The following is a 25263-nucleotide window of genomic DNA, read 5'->3' on the forward strand; positions in this document are numbered from 1 at the left end:
ACATATTCAAATCTGAATGTAGATTTGTTTGTCCAGCTATAACATCAATGTTATTGATTAATCCAGTGGCATTTTAGCATTAAGCCTTGCCATGGTAAAAAGGGATATAAAATGGTTCAAACAAATTTTTGTGGCTGATGAACATTGTACCCCTTCTATCTCCTTAGCTTTGCTGATATTCCAGACACATTCGATAGTAAAGGGTATCTTAACAACCCATGTTAAATGACAGTCATGCCATTATTGGAGTTTACGGTACTTCCTGACGTAAGTCATCAACTTTATTGTTGCTAAGAATGCACTTGATAATTACTGGTACCTCTGTATAGGGATATGTGAGACTGAGAATAGAAGTAGTTGCTTAATTGTGATTTTTTTTCAAGGGGCTTATTTGTGACTATATAACAATTGAGTGTTTTGATTTTTCAGTCAAGTATGTAATGGTATTTAATAATTTTATTTATTTTTAACATACAGGATTTAGTGACTGCAATTCCTATGTGTTAGTAATAGTTTTACAGATTAAATATATAAGAGCAGCCGTCACTCCCACATAATTTGGCAACAGCAGCCTCACTCCTCTATCCCCGCCATTATGGTGCAGAAAGAGTGGGGCTTGTAATTGAAGTAGGAGCCTAAGTGAGAGCAGGGCAAGGAGGACTTCAAGCAGTGCAACCCACCTTCCATGCAACCAGCAAAGCAGCCTTTTCTGCTGGCTGCAGATTGCGGAGGAGCCTGCTAGAGCTTCTCAGGGATGTATGAGGTGAAGGCTGCTAGAATCTGCCAAGAGAAGTGTGAAGGCTGGTCTCCACTACGGGGATATCGATGCTGCTGCAATCAATGCAATGGGGGTTGATTTAGTGGGTCTAGTGAAGACCCGCTAAATTGATGGCAGACCCTGGTACTCCAGCTCCCCAAGAAGATTAAGATAAGTCGACAGGAGAGCATCTCCCATCAACACAGCGCAATGAAGATACTGGGGTAAGTCGACCTAAGCTATGTCGACTCCAGCTACGTTATTCACATAGCTGGAGTAGCATAACTTAGATCGACCTACCCCCATAGTGAAGACAAGCCCTGAGACAGCACTGGGAGCTGTGCAGTAGGTGAGCCTTGGAGGACAGGACTGAGATAGCAGGGGCTGGAGCATTCCCAGATGGAAGGGAAGCTGTACCCAGTGGAAAGAGGAGCAAAACTGTTAAGTAAATATAAAAGCAGCATACAGAAAAATTGGAATTAGTAATAGTGTTCTATAACTTTGCTGAAATTAACAAAGTGTTAAATCTGTAGAAAATATAAAGTAGGATGTTTATCTTTCTGATATAATTGAAATGCATAAGCTCAGTACATAGTTTATTTTTGGATGTAGATTGTTCTCTTCTTCCCCAAATTATCTTCCCCCTCCCCCATCTTTCTCCTGACAAACACTACTTTTACCTTCTTTTTAAAAAAAAAAAACAAAACCCTTAGGTGACATCCTTTCCCTTTGGACTCACTCCCCACCCTTTCCCCAACCCCAGGCAGTCTCTGGTAATTTCCCCCAGTTACTAACAATGATCTTGATCTGAGCTGGAGTGGGTAGCTGTTTTCCATGCCTCTTGGAAGTACTGAAAGCCTCTAATAGTGTGTATTTTATGGATCAGCTTTTTCCAGAATTATTGGCAAGTGAATACATTTCTCTTATTAGCAATTTTAAAAAATTGAATCTGTTCTCAAATGGAGACCATCTGGATCACTGGTAAATTATTTTTGTAAAAATTTTATTTTTGTTAAATTGTGTTACAAAAAACTGGGTTTAGTATCTCAGATTTTTAAACTTCAAGAAAAAAGACACACAACATTAGAACTCCATAACTAATCATCCATTTCACATTGCAATCAGTATAAAAATAGAATAAGAAATTAAAAAACGAACCCAATCCACCATCCAAAGAAACAGCAGTGCTTTCTGGAAATCCCAATTGAGCCTGGTAGCCTTTGCTGGATACATCAGTCTCATTTCTCAGACATGTCCCAGGTCTGAGGACATGTGTCCATATAAAACCCACCAACACAATTGGCATTAATTGGCCCCATTGTTGGCCAATCAGTGCCTAAAACTAAGGAATCAAGGGTAAAACCTATCCTTTCACCTATCCTTTCATTGCAGGTCAGGTTTAGTCTTATTGGCAGGACATTGTGGGGAAATCTTTGTTGTTAGTGTCTGAGGTGTATATGTTCTGTGACTATATAGAGGGCTTCAGGGCTCATCCTTGCTGCCTTGTTAGCTTGTAGTGTAACTCACGTTTTGCCTCCAACACAACTCATGCCCAGATTTAAAAATCTCTAAACTAAATTAAGTGGTACTTTTGATCTAGCTATTCCATCAATAGGTGTGGTCTGAAGCTCCAGTGCTGCTGACTTTAGGAATGTAATAGGGGATGCAGCATCTTGAATCAGGCAACTGCTAATCCAATCATTTTGTGCTTGTAATTAAGTCACTCTGGAGCTCCAGTGGCTAGTTTGAGTTGAGTAACTTGCATGTACTAATTTGAGCTAAATGTTGCAGTGAAGGCAAGTCCTTAGCCTCTAGAGCTGCCATTCCAATGTATTTCATCAGCACTAAAATTCACACCCAAACACCCCAGCAATCAGCAGCCTATATCTCTTGCATTACAATGAAAGACAAAGGCTTTTTCCAGAGCTAACTGGGTGCCTAGGAGCATATGTACATATTTCACGTAGTATCCACTCTTGGCTTTTTTAAATTAATGCCATTGGTTAATTTTTGGTGATATGGCCAGAAATAAATGTGGACTATTTCTCAGCAAATTAGGCGAGTCTGGCAGGAGAAAGGGTGGCTAACAGAGCTGTTGCTGGTAAGGGAAGGAAAGTGCACACTACCGTTTTGGTAAATAGGTTTAGCCTTTATCCCGTACCTGTTAGTGATAACTTTAAAAAACATAACCATATAAACCTTAGCTGAAGTTTCTTTCCCTCCCTTGGCTGTTCCTACAGGACCAATTGTGTCCCAGTTCTTTCTAGTCCAAAGAGACACTCCCACCCCCTTATATCCTGTTTGGAACTAAATGGACCTTCCTGCTATCATGTCCCAGCAGTGATTACCCTGAATCTTAATGGAAGCGTTGAGCACCTGATCCTAGGATGACGTATATATTCCAATAAGGGGTTTTAGTCCACCACCCTATTACATACCTTCCAGCCCCTCCCTGGGCTCACCTTCATTTTCTCCTGTTCAACCCATGCAGGACCCAATTCCCAGTCTCATGTTGCTGCCACTGAACCCAGTCGCCTCACTGCCTATGGTGTTTTCCTTGTCATGACCATTAGCAAGGGCCCAGTATGTGCCCTGGATTCCGGGGAAATGCTTTAGTCTCCCCTCCTGACAAGAAGGCCATGGTAATAAGGGAGACAGAGTCAATTCATATGACTCCCAAATAGGGAAACAAAAGTCATGGACTCTGTCCAGGAGTCGCATGCTAACACAAGTGTAGTATCTCACTCTTGACAAAGACCTCCTAACTTATGTTTGGTCACTCCCAAATCTCTTAGGTCTTGTTCTGTCCCCCTTCTAGTTGTATTGGCACTGTGTTCCTGTCAGAAGCCCGCTCCTTGTGGCTTTAGTGGGACCACATATCTCCATGTAGTCACGCTCCAGAAACAGCAGGACTTCTTTATATGTGCAAGTTGGCCACCCTGGAAATGGACAGTAGGTCAAAGGTGTTGGATCTTTACTGGATTCTGGGCAAGCATCCTTTTTGGTTCCTCCCTTGTTCTTCTGTGTGGAAGTTCTACCATCTGTCCAGCTGGATGTCCTCCTTTATTTTTAGGACAGGGCTGTGGTTATCTCTAGTGGCTTAACTTCCAGTTAGTCCTCTTTGTGTGCCTGTACCAGGGTGCACTGACACCAGCTGTCCACACAAGCCTTCACCCTCTCAGGCAGACTTTGCAAGCACTGCTCCACTGTTATAAAATCCAACTGTTCCCTGACCATCTGGGTATTACGCCTGAGCCGGTGAGTTCCCAAGCCATCAAATACTGAGCAAAGGTATGGGGTTGCACCCCTGACAGAAAGAGCTCACTTCAAAACCTCTGCTGGTAAGTCTCCTATGAGACCTCCCAGTCAGTCCAAAATAAGTCCTTATAGTCTTGTAACCTATGGCCGCATGCCTGTCCAAAGCCTTGTATGAAGCTTGCACTGCCGCGTCAAAAAAGGGGGCAAGGGAGATTAAATGTATAGTTCATGACTCTTTGTCCCACTGAACTGCAGTAACTCCCCACTCAGAAGAAACCAGGTAAGCCTCATTTGCATCTGAAACTGGTAGTTATTGGACTTCAGCCTGTGCTGATGCTGCAAGGGGGCTTTCTGAACTGCCTGATAGTGTAGTTGCTGTTCTACCACCCATATCAGAATTTCTTCCATTTTCCCTCTTTGTGCAGTGGGTATTAGGGTATCCCACCTCTAGGACCAAATGCTAGTCCCTACCCTGTTCTCAGCAGAGTACACAGAACCCGCATTAGAGTCCAAACTCTCCCCTTCTTGGGGTCTATCTTTATTTATAATTGTTTTGTTTTTTTAAACACCTTATCCTAAGATTCACTCTTCCTAGAGGCTTCACCTCCAGGGCCTTCACTACCCTAGGTCTTTATTTCCCTCTTGCTCAAAGAGACACTCTCACCTCCTTTATAATCTGGATGGAGCTAAATGGATCCATCTGCCCACAAAACTCATCACTAATTATCCTGATCCTTAATGCTGAGTTATAGCACCTGAGCATTTCTGTGCTTGTGCATTGAAGTCATCAATAAAAATCCTGCATTCCTATACAAGCCCTTAATTTGCTATCCTGTTTCTCTGTCCTAATTCTGTAACTCATGAGGGTCCTGAAGTCTTCCCTTCGGTCCAAAGGTGCCTTGTATTTGAGACACTTTAACTTGTCCACTTCTCCAAAGGCTGTCACATGGATAAATAGACAATTTGGAGCTCTCCTCCTCTGTGTGAAAAGACTGCTATGTCCACAAGGGGAATGAAGGCAAAAAATCCCCTGACGGGTTCCAAGAGGGAGGGGAGAAAATGTTCTCAGGTTCACACAGTATTTTTTTAAATTATGGAATACTGTACAATATATCGCAGTTCTGCCAATATCACAATTTCAAGACATTTTTCACTCTTGGGCCATATTTTACTGCTATGGCCCTTCGAATTAGCCATTATTTGTGTAATAGATAAATATTGTCAGTCTCTAGTACACTAAATTCCAGTTGCATGGAAATACCATTGTGAAACCGGAATGTCTTTTCCTCCTGATTTTGTCTTTGGTAAAGATGCTTTTGCTGTGCTTTTGTTTAGTTCCGTGCTTGTGCATTGAAGTCATCAAGAAAGCATGCTGTTCTGGCATACGTTAGACTTTTTGTTTTGGTTTAGAGAAATTCCAACATAAACCAGTTCTTTTCATTTTAAAAACCTTGACGGTAGGTCCCAAACAACATTTGTCTTCAGATATTTGTAAGGTAGGTCTAGTCTTAGGCCAAAACAGATGGACAGTTCTTGATAAAACAAGTGAAAAAGTTTCAATACTTTGTGGGAGGAGGGAAGTCAGTGAGACCCATTTTCACCACGTATCTCTGTTACTGGTATTTCAGGACGATTGTTGGTAGTATCTTTTCTGCAGACTTTTGTGAGATTCATTAGGATTTTCAGTATTCCAGCCTGGCATGGTTTATGAAGACAAAGTATGAATATCAAACTAATGCAGTTCTCACTAAACAAGACTATCTCTGCAATATTCATCATTAGCTCATTCTTGGGAGTTCCAATGCTTTTGTGTATCTTTAATGTGGTCCTGGAGAGAATCATGATGTTGTAAAACAGACGGCATACAAACATTGTTATGGTTATAGTCAGCACAGCCAGGTAAGTTTGAATATTCTCTCTTAGGGTTGGAGCTTCTGGTTGTGCTGCTTTAACAAAAAATAGAATAAAACAGAGTATCTGGAAAAACAATGGAATTCCAAACCCAAAGCTGAATTTAATAATCTCATATTCAGGCCATGCGAATAATGGATCTAACTGGCAGTCTGTTTCTTTGTGGTAGTTATCTGTGCCTAGCAATGCCACCACTACCAGTGATATGCAGAAGGCACATGTTAATACAAATCCAACACATAACATTGGACTTTGAGTTGCTTTGGTCATCAAAACAGTCCTTGGTGGGAATCTGTTGAGTAAAAAAGCAAGAAGCATCAAAATCAGAAGATACTGAGAATTGAAATAACTCACATTGAAAAAAAACGACAGCGCTCCACACCCTAAGTGGGTTGCCATTAAATAGTCAGGTCTAGTTATGACAGTAAATGAAAAAAATATCATTACAATATTGCTGATGGTGAAATAAAAAAGAAATATGTCTAATTTTTCCAAGACACTATGCCGCAAATAGTTCTTTATGAAGATGGTCAGGATAAATATGCCGGCTGTTAAACCTGTTGGTACAAAGAAGGCAATGTAGCAATGCATAATTCTTGATATGACATTTTGAGAAACTATGAGGTCTTCTATTTCGATGGATGGGTCAAAGCTCCGGCTTGGATATCTTATCCATGTCATGTTGTGAGAAATCATCCTTCTGTGTAAAGCTGTTTCCTTTTTTATGAAGATTGAAATGGCAACCTAAAATGAAAGTAAAACACATCTTTAAAAATACAGTTTAAATGGTCCTTCATTCACATGTTTTTAGATTATTTATAGCCACATATTCCTGAGCTCTTTTTCTTCAAACCTATTTTTTCAATATAAGGTAGTCACCTTTTAATATTTTATAAACATTACCAATTTCATGTTAGTAATTTCCAGGTAGCTTATGTAGTTTCATATTTGTAGCAAGACAAATCCTGACTGCTCTACTCTTATCTATGCTCTCCTGTCCCCTTTACTTTCCTTCCTCCCTGTTAGTCTTTGAGGATGTGAAACTCGTGCAGTTCTGCTGTGCAGAGGATGGGAAGGATTCAGTGACCCTACAGGCCCGTATGCCTTAGACCGGGGATCTGTAGGGTGCTAGAGAAGATGTTGGATCTGTTGCTGTATGGAGCCACTCTCCCTCACCATCTTGCCAAAAGGTGATGCATACCATATGCAAGGCAACTGCAGCCTGTAGACTAGAGGTGTAGTCACAAGTGGCTTCATTACAGTGCTGTGGTCAAGATGAAGATTCCATGTCTCTTGGCCCCTGCTGACTGCCTTGGAGCACAGTCTGTTGTACTCAGGCTGTGTGCTGGGAGATGCAAAGATACACAAAACATGGAGGAAAAAAACATATAATTTCCTTTATTTTTAAGTTTTAGATTTCTTCTGTTATGATTTGCTTTTTTCATAATTGCAGTCCATGCTGAAGAGGCCATTTAAAATTATGGGGAATTACTGTTTGAGAACTACTCAGAAAGAAATGTCTTTTTGTAGTATTAGATTGTCATCCATTAATAATATGGTCATTTTATTTTAAATACTACAGAGGCCTAGACCTTGTTATGCTCTAAAGACTGGCAAAATTTAATTTATTTCCCTTAAATTTTAGATTACATTCACAGATACATTATGCTCTTATTTGTCAAGTTTCAGACAGGAGCATGTGTTTTACAGTTGTTATAAATTCCTGAAGATAGGGGTTTTTAGAGATAATGCTGACATGCTGTTAACTTTAATGGGTCTATCTCATGTTGTTCTAATAATTCTGCTACCATGCAAATGTTTTTTTTTTCTTTTAAGCAAATAGGAGACTGTGTAGGAAAATAGTTGTTTGTTCAAGAGAAACTGAACACAATAAATATGTGTATAAATTTTATAGACCACCTAAAAGCATGATTTATTCACTGTCAAAAAGGTAGTTTCTATGCACTTTGTACTGGTAAGTCAGCTGCTTTGGAAAATATGGACTTGTTTCTCATTGGGTAGGTAATTTAGTTACAAAGGATGAATATATAATTTTGAAACAGCTCCTTGCTGTAGATAATAAACTCAAATATTTTAATTGTTTGTAATTAGCAAATTACAAGTTTCAAACTTCTACTGATCAAGTGTGGTGCTAGCATTGAAAAATGGTTTAGCATATCTATAGTTTAAAAATATAGCATGCTATTTTCTGAGCTTTTTTCTTCCACTTTCTTGGCGTACAAGCATTTTAATTTTGCACTAAGTCATAGTTTTAATGTAAGTTTCTTCACTTCATTCAATTGTATGTAAAGCTGATCTGTTCAAGCAGCGTCTGTAGACAATGAATCAGAAACTGATATGACAGCACACTGGTTTTTTTCCCTTATCTGAAGGTTCCATAGAGCCCACGTTAATGACGAGAATAACGTACCTCCAACTGTACATAAGACTTTTTTACACAAAGGGATCTGGTGATGTAAACTCTTAATATGAAGGCATTTTTTAATTGACAGGACCCCCCCCATAGAAAATTATAACCGTAACTTACATATATTACGGAGGTAGATTTTTATTAATGTTCTTTATAGATAAAGCAAATCCTCCTAATTCTGTGACTCTCATCTTTTTTCTTTTCTTCCCCCACCCCCTCACATTTCTCATACTTCTAATCACTCCCCAATTAGTCTGAGTTTTAATATTATTTCTATTCCAAAAGGTGTATGTGATTTTGATTTGTGTGTGTGTATTATAATCTTATGACATAGAAATGATTGATTCTTTAGTGGTGTTTGTTCCCTTAAAAAGCAGTACTTGTTCTCTCCTAGACTGTTTTGCTGTTGGGAGTTCTCACTGTATGACTAGGAAGAGTACCACTGCAGAAATAGTTTCTGCAAACAGAAGACCTCTGTGGTACAGATGAATAGGCAGTGGGAGAAGAGCCTGCTGGGCAAAGAGGACATCTATATCACATCATCTTGCATGCTCCAAGTTTTCAACTCCACAGCACAAGCTACAGGAAGAGGCTGGTGGACAAAAGATCTTGGGTAACATTATCAAAAGCTCTGAAATGACTTAGAAACCTAAGTCCCCTTTTAAAAAGTGATTTTCAGTGGAACTTAGGCTCCTAACTCACTTAACTGCATTTGGCATTTTTACCTAAGATCTTGGTCCTAGTGGGGGATGGAGAAGGACATACAGAGGACAATGAAACTGTAGGCGGGGGAAAGTACACTCCCTGAGTGTATTAGAGTCATACATCCTTCCCTTCCAAATTTTGGACTTCCTGAAAACATTTCTTTTAAACAACACTGATCAGGCTGGGTGTCCTCGAATTAGATCTTACAAACTTTATTTTGAGTGGTGGAGATGACAAGTTCAGGGTTCGTGTGAATTTCAGTACTACTCCCTGCTCAAAAGAAAGAAGAGGACAGTCTTGGATTGTGTCAGCACAATTTTGGTAACAAAGTTTAACTTCCATTTCCTGTGCAGCTGGAGAACAAAGTTCATGAGTTAACAGTGATGACTTCTGTTTTCTCATGGGAGACTGTAAAGCATTAAAAAACCCAGATAGAGAAAATCCAGAAATTGTTCCTTACAAAATCAGATGGTGCAGTGCTACTCCCTTGGCTCTGCAACAACTGCCTTTTGTTGACGTGCAGTCAGGTGCAACTTCTCTCAACTGTTAACTGCATGCCAGTCAGTATGCTGCAGCATAGGACCTGCGTGACTTGCTGCCTTTGTCCCTGTCTCTTTCTTGCTGCTTTCATTCCCTTTCTCTCTGCCAGGGAACGACCCCACTGGCCACGAAATACTAGTTTCCCCAATCCTTCTTCCCTTGAACATACTGAAGAAAACCCATGAGTGAAGGAAGGGGTCAAAGTAGGTCAAATTTTGGACCTTCAAATAGGATGTTTTTTTTCTGTAAACGCTGCTATCCCGGTATGGTAGCTCTTTAGGAATATGAATGAAAGACCTTGTCCACACTACAAAGTTAGGTAGATGTAAGTCACCTTGCGTCAACCTAGTTGTGCGTGTGTCTATGCTATAATTTGTCTCCTGCCGATGTAAGTGCTCCATTACAGCTACGCAGTAGCACCCTCTCCCTGGGTGGCATTGAGCCATGGTCAACATACTGTGGTTGATGCAGTGAGAGTATAGACACTACATGGCCTATATTGATCTTAACAATCCTCCAGCAACTGTCCCACAATGCCTGACGCTAACTGCTCTGGTTACGATTGTGAACTCCACTGCCCAGGGGTCACTGAGACTGGAAGCCACCCTCTCTCACTTTATAAATCCTTTGTATTTTTGAAATGCCTTTTCCTGATTGTGCAGCTTGACAAGCACACCTGTCAGCTCTGGCCCTGTGTGCAGCTGCCCAACTGACCATGGCAGCTATATGATCCAGTTGTGCTCCTGCTTGAAGTAGACAGCGGGTATTGGATCTCTTGGGCCTGAGAAAAGAAGAGACTCTGCAAGCCCACCTACGGAGCAGTCATGGAAACGTGGAAATCTACGAGCAGATAGCCTGGAGGATGCAGGCAAAGGAGTGTGACAGGGATCAGCAGCAATGCCATGTGAAAGCAAAGGAACTGCTGCAGGCATACCAGAAGGTCAGGAAGGCCAATTGTTGATCTGGTACCAAGCCACAGACCAGCCGCTTTTACAGCTGAGATGCATGCCATACTTGGCAGAGACCCCACAGTGCACACCTGCGTGGAGGCTGTTGTGAACTGTCAGGAGAAGGAGGAACAGGAGGAGGAGGATGGGGGTCATGCAACTGGGGTGTCCAGCTATGCCACCAGTAAGGATTTATTTAAGACTCCACTGCAGTGTAGTCAGTCCTGGTCGCTGAGCACGATGCAGGCGATTGAACCTCGGGTAAGCGTGTGAATGCATTTCTCATTACAATATTTAAATATAGAGATGGTGCCCGACCCCAGTGTAACAGTACACATGTAGTGACTTTTTATTAATTTACTCGTACTAGAAGACGCAACAGACAGAAGTAGGGTTATCTGTTTTTCCTTCTGTTGTAGAGTTAGTTGGGGAGGCAGAGCACTTTATGTGCACAGAGATGTTCTTTGAATCCTCCTTAGAAACTTTCGTGGACGTACCCTGCAATCCTCTCCCAAAGTTTTCTAGACCTGGCAGTCTTATTTCTTCCCCCACGGTAGGTAACTTTCCCACACCAGTCAGCAATGGTTTTAGCATTACTCCTGGGGAAATTCTGCGCAACTGCAGTGCAGCAGAAAACCCCCCGCTTCCCCCACCCCAGCAGATTTCCTTTGCTTTCTTGCAGAAAATGGTTTCTGTGGGGAAGCAAAAAGAAGCTGCATCAGTACTCACTCACTACTCTCTGGCAGCTCAGCAGCTCAGATGCATCTGTTGGGAAGCCGGGGGAGAGGTAAATCACTGGGGGAGAGAGATCTGGGGATGCCCTGGTTGCCCAGGGACATTAGTCCCAGGTGGGGGAGGATGGTGCTCCCCATCCCCCTCCCCTGCATGGAGCAGCCAGGGTTGGGTCAGAAACTTCCCCTGGCTGCAGGAAGCTCTGCACTGTGGGAGGGGATGAGGCTTGGGGGGAGGGGCGGGGATGGTGTTCCAGGTCAGGGGTGGGTGGGTGCAGGGGGTTCCAGATGCACAGGGGCTGGGTGGACAGGGGCCGCAACTCCCCGTACATTGACCCCTTCCCCCTACCCACGCACCTGGAACCTCCTCCCCGCACCAAGCCTCACTCCCTGCATCAGGAGCCCCCCTACACCCCACTGAGCCCCAACCAGCTGCACCCTGACCCCACATCCCAACAAGACGCACTTCCCCAGCTCCCCCCACACACACACTGAGCCCAGTCCACCACACTACAGTACTATGGCTGACTGTTAAATTGCTCTTTCAAGACCTCCCTCAGCTGCATAGCTCTGCATTGAGCTCTTCTAATAGCACTTGTGTCTGGCTGTTCAAACCTAGCAAACAGCTGCTCCACCTCTGCCCTCCACCCCAGTGGCAGCTTTTCCCCCTTTGCCTCACAAGTATTATGCAAGACAAAGCAGGCAGTTGTTATCACTGGGATATTTTTCTCACTAAGATCTAATCTTGTGAGTAAACACCACCAGTGTCCGTTCAATCTAACAAAATCACATTCAACTGTCATTCTGCACCTGCTGAGCTGGTAGTTGAATCTTTCCTTGGACCTGGTGAGGTGGTTGTCGCACAGCTTCATGAGTCTGGGGAGCAAGGGATAGTCTGGGTTCCCCAGGATCACTGTTGGCATTTCAAAATTCCAATGGTAATCTGCTGGTCAGGAAAGAATGTCCCTCCTTGGAGCTTTCTGAACAGTTCTGTGTTTTTAAAGATTACTCCTGGGGGAATTCTTTACCACTGTATGCACGCAGAATTCATGTCCCATGCAGATTTCTTTGTTTCTCTGCAGAAAAATGAGGAAGCAAAGAAATCTGCGGGGGACACACGTCCCTTCCCTAGCAGCCTGGGTACGTCTGTTCAAGCACCCAGAGTAGCCAGCAGAGACATAAATCAGCGTGCGGGGGGGAGGGGGAGGTTTGGGCATGCATACATGGGGAGATGTCAGTCACTGCCAGGGGTGTGTGTGTGTGTGCATGCATATGAGCAAGAGCGACTCCCTCTCAACTGGCTAATGTGGTGGGCTTTGGGTTGTTTGGAAGTAGGCATGATGCAGGCTCTGTCACCTCAGGCAGAGCAGAAAATGTAGTAGCCTGCCTGCAGAGTTGTTAATGTTCCTATTGTTAGTGCATTGTTCCCATTCTTAGGGCTTGTCTACCCTTACATTTTATAGCGCTCTAACTTGCTGGCTCAGGCGTGTGAAAAATCACCCCCCTGAGCGCAGCAAGTCTGAGCGCTTTAAAGCTCTTGGAGGTGGATTACCAGGAGCGCTGGGTGAGCTCTCTCGCGACCACACTCGTACTCCAGAGTGCTGCTGTGGGAGCGCTTTGAAGTTTCCAGTGTAGTCATGCTCTTAGTCAATTCCCCCAGGAGCACAAAACACATGTACAAGTTTTAAGGCTCCTTTACATTGCCAGAGTGGTGTAAACAAGACTTATTGTAAATAACAGTAAGGGAATCCTCAGATAGGAAAATCTGTGTGCTTCCTCGCTTTTGTCCCATGCCACAGTGGTATAGTGGGGTTAGATTACAGCTCAGGATCTATTTTAATTACCCATTTAAAAAAAAAAAAGACTTTGAAAGCAAATAAAACATTCATCAAGCAGTCAATAAAATGTCAGGACAGTCAGAACCAAGCACTTCCCAAAGTAGCCAGCCATGTCCTGATGTAGTTACCAAAGGGAAAAGGGATATTTGCTCTTTTGTACAATGTGAACAGCCTTCACATAATGCATCAAAAACAGCTACACCATCTTCTCGTGCTCGAGAATTTCCTACAAAACTGCATGTGGATGGGGACAAATTATTTGGCACATCCTGCAATGTTGTTCTCAATCATGACCAATGGTCTGTAATTGTGGATCATTTTGCGTCAAAAAAACACAAACAGATGGAAGGTGCGGCTCAAGAGGAAGGCGGAAACAAACATCAGAAAATCATTACAAGTACATTGAAAAACAAAACACAGGTGGAGAAAGAATGTGTGGAGGTGAGTGGAAATATAAGAAAATCTTATAATACAGAAAAATAAGATAAGTAGCTTAGAAGAGCTATTGTGATGGGGTCTCTTCACTTGCTCTGAGGTCTTGAATAGATAGCTCTGTTTTTAAACTTTTTTTTTTTTTAAGTAATCACTATGGTCAGTTTTCTGTTGATGATGATAGTGTAGAATGTATTCTGTAACTTTTGCACTTTCACGTGATGTTTTACAGTTGATTGTAATTTAATAATGCATTTTTGTGATTGAGTGCGAGTCTCCTTGGATATAGAGGCATAAGCCAAATAACTAAATATTAAAGTTAGAGTGTGTGTGTGTGTAATCATGATCGTTCACTATAAATCTAAATTAAAATCTAGAAGTTCAGAACTAAATATAATATGAATACATGTATTAATACAAGATGAAAGATGTTACAGGATAGTAAACATTTGTGCTCACTCAAGATTTACCTAACTTTTACCTTCAGATTTGTACAATATGGGTGAGAAGATACTAGCAGATGCCAACATCCCTTTGTCAAAGACTGATCACCCACTTGTGAGAGAATTTCTTGACAGCAGGATCTGGAATGGTGGTGCCATTCCTGGTAGGATACAACTGACTGAGACATACTTACCTGATGTGTACCTCCAAAGAAAAGGAAAACTTAAAACTGAAGCTTAAAGGCAAGAAAATCGCTGTTATCTTTGATGAATGTTGTGATGATGATGAGGCAAGATCAGTTAATTAGAACCTGATTGCAGTGGGCATGTTAACTTTTTTGGTAGATACAGTGTTTTTAGATGCTATTAATCATTCAACTATTTCAGAGTCTCTGTAGTCAAAACAGTAAATGAATACCAGATTGATTATGAAAATGTTGTAGTAATTGATACTGACAATGCTAGTTACGTGAAAAAGGCATTTGATTCTGTTTTCTACAGTGTTTCCAAATTCTGTGCATGTCACCTGTTTGGCACATATTGTTAACTGGTAAATCATTTAGAAAGCCTTTTCAGCTGGTTGATACATTTGTAAGGTGCTTCAAAAACATGTTCTATAACTCTGGTAGTGGGAAAGGGAGGTACCTCTGTTTCATGAACCAGAACTACAAGAGGAGTCTCCATATGCCAAAGCATCCATGAGTCCTAGCCCAGGTGGAACATGCTGGAACAGCTGGTTCCATGCTGTTTAGTATCACTCTAAGAACTTTCAGCTCTGCAGGGTTCGTTAATGAAGAGTGCTACAGCAACTCCCCAGTTTCTGTGCAAACCATTTAGAACAGGGGTAGGCAACCTATGGCATGCGAGCTGATTTTCAATGGCACTCACACTGCCCGGGTCCTGGCCACCAGTCTGGGGGGCTCTGCATTTTAATTTAATTTTAAATGAAGCTTCTTAAACATTTTAAAAACTTTATTTACTTTACATACAACAATAGTTTAGTTATATATTCTAGACTTCTAGAAAGAGAGCTTCTAAAAATGTTAAAATGTATTACTGGCACGCAAAACCTTAAGTTAGAGTGAATAAATGAAGACTCAGCACACCACTTCTGAAAGGTTGCCGACCCCAATTTAGAAAATGCTAAATGCCCCAACTAAGTGTGCATTGTTGAAAGTACAGATCACTTTTCCAGCATAGAAATCTGAAAAAATTCTCAGCTTAAATCTTGCATTTGAGAGCAGGAAGCCTTGCACTGCTAAAGCATTTGACCTTCTGGAAGAACTCCAGATATATTTCAGTTCACATCTAGAGCTCCCTTCAGAAACCACCTCAGAGTTTTTCAAATTTAGGGAGGCAGAAAACTTTATCTCCTGTTGAAAGACTTGCCCTGCCTAGATCTCTTTAAAGAGGCATTCCATAAAGCTTCTGAAAAGCTCATGGGCAATGGGTGAACACGCCCTTGGGGGAGGCTAGCCTCTGGCCCCTCCAGCTCTGCCCAAGGCTCCATCCCTTCTGTTCCCTCTCCCACGCTGGAATCTGGAGCACACGCCCCCACGTGCCCCGAGCCCCAGTGCTGGGCAGGCAAGCAGACGGTGAGGCCGGAGCGCAGCGAGGTCCCAGCCTGGGGTGGGCACCACTGCCGGAGCACAGCGAGGACCCAGCCCCGGGAGACGGGCACAGCGGGGTCTTTTGCGTACCGTGGCCCTCATCCGCCCTGTCCTAGCCTCTCAGCCACAGAAGGGAACAGCAGCAGGAAGGGTTTGGGGGCAGAGCGTGGGTGGGGCCACGTCAGGCTGTTTTGGGAGGTACAGCCCGTGGAAAAGGTTGACAAATATTTGTAATTTCAACAGCCAGATCTGAATTTTCTGAAGGCTTGTAGGTTATTTGATATTCATCGTGTTTAATATCCTGCCAGAACACCGAGATATTTTCAAGCAATACCTGGTTTTTCTGAGGTACCTGAACAGGAGCTAAAACTGTACCGGGAAAAGATTGTGTTTGAGGCTATTCAAAGTAAACCTGTTTTTGTAGATCTCCAAGTGTTTTGGCTTTTATTGAAAGAGAGAATTCAAAATGTCGTCAAACTAGCCTTGAATTGCATAAATGCTGTCTCAAATTCTGAATGGAGAGAAGTTTTTCACTTGAACAATGTGATCCTTTCTGCCAGAAGGAAATCACTAAGTGAGAAAAACTTGAAGGCTCTTTGTTTTCTGTACTGTAATTTAAATGAAAATACTGGATTTATACTAAAATGCAGGACAATGATTAGCAAAAACGTAAGAGCAATTTAAAATGACATTCTACTTTATTTTGCTGTTTGGTGTGCTGTAATGTAATTTAAATGAAAACCCAGGATTATAACTGGAATACAGGGTATTGGTTATCAAGTATTTGTAACTTAACTTTCATGTGTTTAGGAAATGCTGAATAGTTGTGATTTTTTTCTGTATTGTAGGTTAAATAAATTACCCAAATAATTGAAACTTTCATGATTATATTGCATTATTTTGACAAATAAAATATGCCAAAATTTTTATTTTTTTGGCGTAGAATTCCCCGAGGAGTAAAAAGATGCAAGTGTCGTGCATTTTTCCTGACCAGCCAACACTGATGTCAGTGACATGTGCCTTGTGATCCATCAAGTGGCATTCCACCATCTGCAACTGCTCTGTGAAGGCCACCAACAGCCTTGAATTGTTTTTGCCTATGTCAGAGAGCAATCTGTTCTCTACAAATTGTCATGTCCCCCCCTTCCTGTGGTACTTCCTATGCGAATATCAGAGGCTCATTCATCCTGTGTTTTCAATGCTCATGACAATACTGCAGAGCTGTATGGGCTCCATGCTTCTGTCAGAGATGATGGACAGTGAGAAGTGCCGCACAGGTTTTGGGGATTTTAAAAAAAGGCCGGAAAATTATTGCATTATGGGATGAAGTAAGTTGCATCCTGGGAACTTGACCTCTTGCTCACAGTCACCACTGTGTGACTCATTTCTGCCCCACCATGCATTGCCAAAAGTTGCCAAAAGACAGTGTGCCGGAAGATGGCAAGCTGCATAATAGAGTACCTACCCATAGTGCACCACACTGTGTATCGACACTCGTATTCCTGGTGACTATGTGCCGTGCCGATACAAGGAACCAAGTATACATGCACATGAGCGATATGCTGACTATGGCGGCTTTATGCCCAACTTGTATCGACCAAAGTTTATAGTTTAGACATGGCCAAAGAGGCTAGACTGTGAGGTAATGAAGGGAAGCTGGGCACATGGAGGAGGGTGGTCACTTGCTTAAGGAATCATCCTACACAATGACACTGGGAGGCTGAGATAAATGTGAGATGTTCTTTCTAAGGTTAAAGAGTTTTTTTACCTCAGCCTCCTGTGATATTTTCATCTGGACCTGTCAACTTTTTGACAGCATTGAGTATTTGTCAACTTTTTTGACAGCATTGAGCATTTGTAGTTAGTTCTGGGTCTATAAATGTTTCCATTACTGTTTTCTGAACTCCTTTCAGACTGCTGGCCAAGTAACCTCTCGAGTAACCATGTCCAGTTCCCTTACATGGGATCTCAGTATAGCTTTATAGCAGGCTACTTTTGTGGTAGTATCGTTGCTCATGAAAACAAGAAGATAGCTTTAGATTTCACTGTAAATAATATCAGCCTGCATCAGACTATTGAAAAACCAGTGATAATACTGATGTATGTTTGCAGTTGGCCAGGATCTGGCCTTGGTACTGGTAGCAGCTCCATCTGTTGACTATAGCCAAGGAAATCATACTTGCAGCTAACTCCCCTTTTGAATATCCAAAGCATAAGACCAAGGAGACTATGAGACAAGGAAGATTAGATATAGAGCAGCAAACTGCAGAAGTTACAACTTATTGCCTTAATAAATTGCATCCCCTTGATTACTGACCAAGTAGACTTATCCTGCTGCTTTTGCGCTCAGTGACATTTTGAAGAAGATATTCTCAACCTGTATAGGTCTCATTTTTTCACACTTATCAAGAAAGATGCCAGAAACAAATTAAAATTACAACTGAGGCCTTGCCTACAATTTTTTTCTTTTCCTCTTCCTCCCTGTTCTCCCTTTTCCCCCCTTTCTCTCCCTTTCTCCCCCATCTCCCCTAAGATGTAAATTTAAACTGGTGTGCATTTAAACTAGTATCACTCCTCATGTGGGTACTTCTATTCCAGTGTACAAGTGTCTTTTTTCAGTTTAGTTTGTCACTTTGTAAGGCGTTTAAACTAAACTGTAGCAAGGCATTCACACTAGAGTTAAGGGTGTCCGGATTTGTGTGGGGGGGTAGGGAGGAGACAGGTTTGTTACACTGCTATAATTATACCCAAATAGATATATTAGTATAACTAGTAAAACTTTCCTGTGTAGATAAGACCTAATTGTTTTCTGTTTTAATCCTAGCAATGCACCGTGCTAAAAAAGATTCCAGGGAAACTCCCCACGTTAGTGAGATCTTACCAAAACAACAAGCTGTTTAAAACTTTCCTTTCCTTAATCAATAAACTCACAGTGCCTGCTTGAACTCATGAACATGTGGTCCACCCCAGGAGAATAAAAATGGAAACACAAGATTCTTTTTTTGTGTAGTTAGAGGCTTGTGGTGTATCCTTGAATATTTTTAAACTGGAAAATTAGCAAGATTAAAATGAGTACTTTCGGTGTCAGTTCTGTCTCGTAAATTGCTTCTGGGAGCTTCTTTCCTGCTAGTAGTTTTTAAAACGTACAAACATCGGCCTTGTCTTTTCATTTGCTATCTCTTCAGGTGTGTTTTTGAAAAAGGAGAACACGTTGTCAGCTGTGAATTCAGACTAAGGTAGGAAAGAGTTCTCCATAAGTGTGGGTTTAGTCCAAAGGACTCACTATCCACACTCTTTTATACGGTTGGAGGGGACACAAACTAACACTTAGAACCATGCTTCTTTCTCTGACAGACATTATTGCAAAATCTATTTTTCCTACTTCAGTTCTATCCTACAAGGTGCACAGAGCTTGGCAGGTGTTGCCAACTGATTTCAAAGAGAGCTTGGCAGGTGTCACCAACTGATTTCAAAGAGAGTTGAGGATCCGTAACACCTTACAAGAGGTGCTAAGCAACACCTCACAGGATCGGGTGATTCAGTGGAGGAGCATGGTCTCTAGTGGTTATAGAATGGGACCAGGAGTCTAAGGCTATTGGGGTCTATTGCCATCCCTGCAGTTGATTCACTGTGTGATCTGGGACAATTGGCTTAACCTCTATGTATTATTTGCTAATAGTTATTACTTCTAAGATGAGCAGAATTTTTAAAGACTGAAACCAATGCTGCTTTGTGAATTCACTGTCAGAGTGCACTAGTATACTACTAAACTGATCCTGAGGTTCAAACAAGGCTTCTTTGTTGCATGTATGTGATCCTTTAACCTGCAGTAAGATAATCCTGATGCCCACATCTCTTTTATGGTAGTCTGTTATGCAAAGTTTTCAGGCCATTTGGTCAGAAAAATTTTTAATGCAGGGACTCAAATATAGTAAAAATTTTAAATGAATCGAACTGTAGCATAGTATCTCTATGGATAAAAATGCTATGCGTGAATAGTAAGAGTATAGCGGTTGGAACGTACAACCGACCACCTGACCAGGAGAATGACAGTGATGGTGAAATGCTCAGGGAGATTAGAGAGGCTACACAAACAGAAGACTAGATAACTATCCCTGTACTGATTGGGTACATATCACCTCAGGATGGCATGTAGAGAGAAAATTTCTAGTCACCATCAGTGACTGCTACTTAGAGCAACTAGTCCTGGAATCCTCAAGGGGAGAGTCAGTGCCTGATTTAGTCCTAAGTGGCACACAGGATCTGGTCGAAGAGGTAAATATAGCTGAATCTCTTGATAATAGCAACCATAATGTAATTCAATTTAACATCCTTGGGGGTTGGGGGATAACAAAGAAACCTGCCACAGTAGCATTTAAAAATATGAAACTGAAGCACTACTGACTGTGGTATGTAACTTATCACTTAAATCAGCCTCTTTATCAAATGATTGGAGGATAGCTAATGTAACATGGATTTTTAATAAAGGCTCCAGAGGCGATCCTGGCAATTACAGGCCGGTAAGCCTAACTTCAGTACCAGGCAAACTGGTACTGAAATCATTAATGGTGTGGAGAAAGTGAATAAGGAAGTGTTATTTACCCCTTCATATAACAAAAGAACCAGGGTCACTAAAGGAATTTAATAGGCAGCAGATTTAAAACAAACCTAAGGAATTACTGCACACAATGCACATTCAGCCTGTGTAACGCGTTGCCAGGGGATGTTGTGAAGGCCAAGAGTATAACTGGTTTCAAAAAAGAATTAGATAAGTTCCTGGAGGATAGGTCCCTCGATGGCTATTAGCTAAGATGGTCAGGGAGGAAACCCTATGCTCTGGGTATCCCTAAGCCTTTGATTGCCAGAAGCTGGGACTGCATGACAGGGAATGGATCACTCAATAATTGCCCTCTTCTGTTCATTCCTTCTGAATCACCTGGCACTGGCCACTGTCGGAAGACAGGATTCTGGACTAGATGGACCGTTGTTCTGTCCCACTATGGACATTCTTATGTTCTTATGAATCTGTGTTGATAGATGTATGCCCTAATAATATTATCAGCTGGGTTTGAGGAGTTCCACACTAGCTCTGCAAAGTAAATAGATGTGTGGCTGTGGGGGAGGCAGCAGAAAGCTTGAAGGCAATTATTTCACACCTCTTTCACTGCAGAAAATCCAGGCAGTCAAGCAAGCTGTAAATTTACTCAAAACACTAGTATGTCTATCCAACCGCTGTTAGGGTGCTTCTCAATGTGGGTAGATAGTTGCATGCTAGCTCTGCTTGTGTTAGCATGCTGAAAATAGCAGTGTGGCTGCAGCAGAATGGTCAGCAGCGTGGGTTAGCCACCCAAGTACAAACCCGTCTGATCCCGTAGGTAGGTACTTGGCTGGCTAGCCCAAGCCACTGCCTGTGCCACTGTAGCCATGCTCTTTTTAGCACGCTAGCTTTCTGTCTACCTGTGCTGGGAAACACCTTAGCTGCTGTGTAGACATACCCTTAGAGCTTCCAGTATGGAAAACATGAAGGACTTAACATTCCCTTTCAACCACTCTCTGATAAATTCTGGTGTTCCATACATTTGCTGCTAATCCTTACGTTACTGCAATGGCATGTGGTGTACTCTCAACAACCCCCCACAGTTTATGCTCTGCCTGATTATATGTCCTTTCTTTATTGGTTTACTGTGGAACTTATCAATCTAATCCCTAAGCGCCTGACAAACCATATTTAATTTTTCCTCACAATTCTCCTGTAAGTTACGTAGATAACATTGTCAGCATTTTGTATCTAGGGAAGTGAGGCACCGGACATGACATGGAGGCTGTGGCAGAGCCTGGAATTAATTCCCCATCTCATGTAATTTAAGTCCTGTGCCTCAATCACAAAATCATCCTCAATATGTTCTGTTTGTATGAGCTTTTTGATCTTGTCTTGCTTATTTCTTTCCTACACCTCTTTAGATTATCTCCTTCCTTGCCTTTGTTCTTCTCCATTTCGTTATAGTTGAACACCATTCTCCTGTTGCTCTTCTGTCCACTGTTCTTCTGATTCATCCGACGAAGTGGGTATTCACCCACGAAAGCTTATGCTCCAATACGTCTGTTCGTCTACAAGGTGCCACAGGACTCTTTGCCGCTTCTGATTCATGTTGTCTCTCCCTTCCCGTTCTGTTTGGTTTTTTTTCCTGGCACTACATTGCTCTAGTCTGATCTGTTATGCTTTGTGTGCAGGCAGTGAAGGTGTACGTGTCACACTCCTGCTCTCTGAAGCACAGGCACACAGCTAATAAATTATCCTTCACTGCCAACAGCTGGAGCAGAGCAATTCAATGTAACACACAAGAGGCAATGCTGGACTGCAAGAAGTGAAAAGAAAACATTGAGAGAGAGCCTGTACTCTAAAACCAATTTTTTCTTGTGTTTGGTTGCTTAAGCTCCCAAGACTTGGAACCTTGGCTTAATGGAAACTGGCACTTACTTAAAACCTTCAAAGGGGCATCTCTAAATTTGGGGATGATTTCCTTAGCAACCAGTCTATTTTTGTACAAAAAAATTTAGGAGGAGAGTCTGTCCTGCATTCTTTTTCCAACCACCAGAAAAATTTCCTTTCATCCAACCAGAAATTTTTGTACACAAGATTTCTGTGGCTACCAGCTCTCAGCCCATGATGAGCATGTGCAGTTTTAACTCTTGAGCGCAATGCAGATTAGGCTTCTAAATAAAATATACCCTGATCAGCCTTCCTACTACTTCTAGGTTCTGCCATGTTAAAAGATGGGGACAGAATTTATATAAGAGGCTGCAGCTGCTGTACAGTAAGATGATGAAACACTAAAATACCCTTCTGAAATTTTTCTCACCTGACAATTTTCTGGGTAGTAGGAATGATTGAAACTTCCACACAAATATTTCAGGTTTGAAATTATGTGGAATTTTGAATGTTCAAGAAGACAGATGCTTCAGTTTTAAAAAGTTCATCAGTTTCTGTCTAACTGAAACTTTACATTTTTACTTCTCTGGAATGTAAATGAAGTAGCACTAACTCTCTGCATAGACTTTAATCAGTACTGTTGACGTGTTTCCTATGTTATATAAAACGTTTCCTGTTATGTATCTAAAACTGCATGATAATTCCCAACAATTAAGAAAGTGGTCTGGATGCTCTCTTAGTCTCTAAATCTGTTTATGTCTAAAATTCAATTTTATAATTAAACATTAGTTTTATGAAAATATTTCCCAGAGGGGTGGTATTTTATTGTACTTTGTATGGTCCAAATGATACAGATGGAAGGAAAAATAAAATGTTTAAATTAAAACTTTATAGTTTGATCCTTTAGTGGTGATTAAAACATTACATACTTAAAGCAAGGTAAAACACTTACCTCTGCAAAGAAATGTTCCACAGATGCAACTGGCTGAGGCTTTCGCAGTGAATAGTGAGATGAAATATAATTACTGTTTGGAGGAAATAACTCTTTTTAAATACATACTCTGCTCCCTGCGTAAACAAAGTCACTTCTTTAGTTGCTGTGTATCAAGCTAAAAATCCCAGACAGTCACAGACTACAAAAACCTACAGTTCTGCAGGGAAAACAGGAACTCAGTTTTAAGTTATTCAAACTGCATACATTGCATGTTTAGAAAACCAATGGTTTCATCATGTGACTTTAAAGTTCAAATTGTCCTACGCAGTGAGATATTCCAGTAGTGGTTGCCCCAAGCATTTCTGAGTATGTGAGGCCATCCAGTGGCTTCTCATTCAGTTTTTGGATGTTTTTCTGTTCATGAAATGATACTACTTGTATTAGCCAACCTTTGCAATTAAATTTGTAGAAGTGCAGTGGTTTAAATAATAAAACACAATGAAAAAAGTCAAAGGAAAAAATGCAAAAAAAAATTCAACAAACAAAAATCACCTTGCTTAAAATTAACATTTATGGTGCATTCCTGCTTCCTGATTCATAGGGTGCTGGTTTTTTTGGAAGGCCAGATAGTGTGCACATGCAATAGCTTATTTTCCAAGATCCAGTGTAATGCCCACCATGTATTGGGAGGGAAGGATTTTGAGTCCTTAATGTGTTTGTGTCTGATTCAGCACCAGTGTTCTTAGTGACAGCATTTCATAGTGTGTTTAAAACCTCAATTATAAATGGGGAAAAAATAGGATTGGCTCATTCCAGCATATACAAGCTCACTGCTTAGAATTTGTTAATCACTGTATCTTCCCTCAAATCAGTACACCCAAGGGAAAAATTTTTGTTGTGGTAGTCTTCTGAAAATCTGCAGTAACGAGAGGCATAGGGATTGCGCAGGACCTAAAATTTTCACTGTCCTGCGTTTGGTCAGTACTATGCTTTTACAGTGCCCCTCATCTGATGCATTTCATCATGCTTTAAAGAAAACCAACTGAAAATCAGAGCCTGGTCTTTTTATATAGGGAAGCTGCATAGAACAAATTTTCTGGATTTCAAAAACAAAAGTAAACTGGAATCACAAATTGCCTAGAAAAAGTGTTTCAGCACCAATTTGCACTGTACCTGAAGACTCTGCTCAGGATATTTTGGCATCGAACTGTTTTAAACAGATCTCTGAAAGTACACAAGTGAGAGTAGATGGGTAGATGGGTCAAGGTTTTGGTAATGGGCTAAAGAGTTTTTCAGTCTTTCAAATCCAACCCAGGGTGGTAGTGACTGAAAGTTACCAGCCAGTGGTGGTTCAGTCACTATGTCAAATACATTGGTGGTGCTCAGTGGGCATGTTTCTGCATTTTAAAAAAACTCTGCTAATTGGGTTTCCTTTTTGATAGTCTTAGCAGAGATTATTATTGGGCCAGGAAGCCTGAGTTACTGTTTCACCCATTAAAATTATTCTTCCTGGTTATTACTAAAGAACATGGGTGGAGCCATGAGAAGAAAATACAAGTCTGCTGTCTTTGCTGTGTATCTCTTCTGGGGATAAACACAGGACTTTATTCTGCAGAGCACTCAATTTTGGTGTCCTTCACTTGCACTTATTTCACTTACATACTTAACCTAAATCAGAAATGTATGTACATTTTTATAGCATGTAATTTGGTCCAGTTGTCTTGGAGTTGGCACTCCACAAAAGGGTTTGATTCCTAGGTTCATCCTCAGATGCTTTCAAGAACTTGGAGCTCTGTGGAGAAAGCATCTAAAAATGACTGTGCTTTACTGGTACAGTATACTCCAGAACAGTAAACTAGTAAAGCAAAGCCTAGGGAGTGTCCAGACCCTTTATAAAGGTGTTACTATCTTGAGTTAATTGATGATTAATTTAAGATAAAAACTCTAGTGAAGACAAGCTCTTATGCTTTGATGGCAGGAATAGGCCTCATGTTGCTCTGCAAACCCCCGAGGGCTAATTAAGGAAAAGTGGAGCAGAGATCCAAGGGGAGCTCTTCCTCAACCAAAAAATTGGTTTACCATTCTGGGCTGCAGGTTGAGAACCACTGTGCCAGACGCACACTGGCCTGCTGAGCCCTGTACTGCCAGCGAGCCCCTTCCCCTCGAGGCTGACCCGAATCACATGCCACACCGACCCCTTGCCCAATGCCCCACCGACTCCCTATTCCCAGAACTCCCCTGCCCAGAGACCCACACCCACAGCCTCCTTGCCCACGCCCCACCCTTGCACAATCCT

At 41.6% G+C, this 25263-nt stretch overlaps 1 protein-coding gene and 1 pseudogene across 2 annotated transcripts in view; one reads left to right on the plus strand and one right to left on the minus strand.

The window, feature by feature from the left end:
- CHLSN (cholesin) overlaps nucleotides 1-25263 on the plus strand; it is a 196280-nt gene that overhangs the window by 40724 nt on the left and 130293 nt on the right. The window lies entirely within an intron of this gene.
- On the minus strand, nucleotides 1699-7183 carry LOC141994376 (uncharacterized; annotated as a pseudogene).

Source organism: Natator depressus, chromosome 10 (genome assembly GCF_965152275.1).
Source record: "Natator depressus isolate rNatDep1 chromosome 10, rNatDep2.hap1, whole genome shotgun sequence".
Taxonomy (NCBI): Eukaryota; Metazoa; Chordata; order Testudines; family Cheloniidae; genus Natator; species Natator depressus.